This window comes from Urocitellus parryii, chromosome 6, assembly GCF_045843805.1.
Source record: "Urocitellus parryii isolate mUroPar1 chromosome 6, mUroPar1.hap1, whole genome shotgun sequence".
Classification (NCBI taxonomy): Eukaryota; Metazoa; Chordata; class Mammalia; order Rodentia; family Sciuridae; genus Urocitellus; species Urocitellus parryii.
Window position 1 is genome coordinate 3,474,758 of NC_135536.1, and position 2,962 is coordinate 3,477,719.

Here is a 2,962-nt window from a genome sequence, read left to right on the forward strand (position 1 = left end):
TTGAGCCACATCCCAGGCCCCTAAAAATATTTTTTAAAAAATAAATAATAAGTAAATAAATAAAAATATTTTTAAATAAATAAAAAGGGCTAGGGATATATGGCTCAGTAGTGAAGAGCCTCTGGGTTCAATCCCCAGTACCAAAGTGAAAAAATTCTCAGAAACACTTTATTTGAACTATTCTGGCTGTGGACAGAATTATCTTAACCAAAAAAAATAAATAAATAAAAGAGTAAAAAGTTTAGAATCAAAGTAACCTCAACTACAATTTAGCTACATTTATTTATGACCTGCAGTCATTAACTTTTTTTTTTTTTTTTTTTGGTACTAGGGATCAAACCGAGGGTCTTATGTGTACAGGCAAGCACCACCAACCACTCTACCATCCCCCTGTCTTCATTTAATCCTTTTTTTTTTTCTTTCTTTCTTTCTTTTCTTTTTCTTTCTTTTTTTTTTTTTTTTTTTTTGTACTGGGAATTGAACTCAGGGGCACTCAATCACTGAGCCACATCCCCAGTCCTATTTTTTTTTTTTTTAAAGAGACAGTGAGAGAGGAGAGAGAGAGGAGAGAGAGAGAGAGAGAGAGAGAGAGAGAGAGAGAGAGAGAGAGAGAGAGAGAATTTATTTATTTATTTTAGTTCTCGGCGGACACAACATCTTTGTTGGTATGTGGTGCTGAGGATCGAACCCGGGCCGCACGCATGCCAGGCGAGCGCGCTACCGCTTGAGCCACATCCCCAGCCCCCAGTCCTATTTTGGACTTTTCCTTTAGAGACAGGGTCTCATTGAGTTGCTTAGTGCCTCACTGTTGCTGAAGCTGGCTTTTAATTTGTGATCCTCCTGCCTCAGCCTCCTGAGCTGCTGGGATTACAGGTGTGCCATTTAATCTTAAATGTTTAAAAATCCAGGTTGGGAATATATCTCAGTGGTACAGTGTTTGCTTAGCAGCACCAAGCCCTGGGTTCAATCCCCAGTACTGACAGAAAAAAAAAAAATAAAAAGACTGTACTTTTTATTTTTTAAAAAGCACTGCCACGAAGCACTGCCATGGTAAATTACTGGTTAAATTTTGTCCTCATGATCTCAAGCGCAAACATGTAAAGTGACGATAAAATCCCACTGAAGGGCTGGGGGCAGCTTGGTGGTTCTGCACCAGCCCAGCAAGCCCAAGGCCCTGGCTTCTATCTGAAGTACCATAAAAAAATAAATAAATAATAAAAAAGGTTGAAGAATCCAAAAAGGTAGCACAGTGAAGCATTTCTTGACACTCTGCATACAGCACTTAAAATCCAGCAGCACACTGAACACCAAGAATCAAGTCGAACCTCTTGGCACCAAAGACAGAACACCACTCAGGTAACTGCGACTACTACTCGCAGGTCTTCAGCCGGAACTATTCTGCCAATGCTGGACCCCAATTTACCACATGGCTCATGTCAGATGACAAGTGCAGGAGATGCACAGGGTCTGTACAGAATGGATACTTCTGAGCTGGGTGCGGTGGCACACACCTCTAATCCCTGTGGCTCAGGAGGCTGAGGCAAGAAAAATGCAAGTTCAATGCTAGCCTCAGCAACTTAACGAGGCACTTAGCAATTCAGCTTTGTCTTCACACAGCTGTGCTCGTCTCTGGCTCACTTGTGAGCCACCCTTGAATACAGCACTCTTGGCCTGAGATCTGAGGGGCTCCAGAGGCACAAGTGAGAGTTCTGCTTGGCCCACAGCTCTGCTTTCCACTTTGTGCTTGCAGCCACTGCTACTGGATGGGGACTGGCTCTACCCACCAGTCACCCATTGGCTGGAAGCCAGTGTCTCTGCAGGTGGTCCCTGGGATTGACACTATTTTGGGGCTTTGCTCACTGTGAGGACGGACAATTCAGGTTGGGAGTGTAACTCAGTGGTACAGTGCTTGCCCAGCAGCCACCAAGCCTTGGTTCAAACCCCAGAGAACTCTAGTCTTGACACTCCCTGCCCACCTCTGACCAGAGCTCTTTGACCTTTCTTTCTGGAAACCCCAGGAAGAAAGACCCAGGATCCCTGAGGACCTTAGGGAGGTGAGCTGGTGATGAGATAAGCTATGTTACAACAGTCCTTGCACCATATGAACATTTGCCCTGGCCACCAGCCTCCAGCCACTAGCTGAGCTAAAGGGCACAGCCCATTTGCTCATGACTGTACTGTCTTTGCACCAGGCAGACCACTCAGGGTCTGAGAGGACCCTCAGCAGAAGCACTACCCAGGAGTGTGCTAGCCAGCTTCCTATTGCTGTGACAACAGGAACTACCTGAGGAAAGAAGGTTTATTTTGGCTTCAGGGCTTCATCCATGGCCGGCTGGGCTCCATTTCCTTTACCTGTGGTCAGGCAAAGCATCATGGCAAGGAGCACGTGGTGGAGCAAAGCTGCTCACCCTATGCTGGCCAGGTAGCAGAGAGGAAGGGGTGGGCCCCAAGAGCCCCTTGAAGGGCACACCTCCAGTGACCTACCTTCTCTCAACAGCACCATCAGCTGGGAATCACTCCAGACCCAAACCTTAACATACGTCATCCAAGAGTCCCACGGTCACAACAAACACTGTGTCCCCCTCTACCCTTACAGGTACCCAGCAATTCTCCTCACCAGACTATGAGGATGGAAGCTGAGGTCCTACCTCCCTAAGACAGGGCAGGAGAGCTCGAGGGCATTTCTCTGTCATCGCTAGTCTCTTGGACAGAGATTGCCTCACCTGCTCATGTTTCAAGATAACCATGCTATAGTCAGGGCCTGGGCCCTGCACACTCAATGACGCACTACTAACTCACAGGTTTCAGGTAGTAACACTGCAGCCAGTGGACACTTCACTTGGCAGCCACTAGCTTCCAAATATATTCCCATCACTGAGTCACTTTTTTCAAGTGAGTTTTATTAACATTTGTACACTGTTCTATCCTAAATTGGTGAAATTCAAGACTCAGAAAACAGACA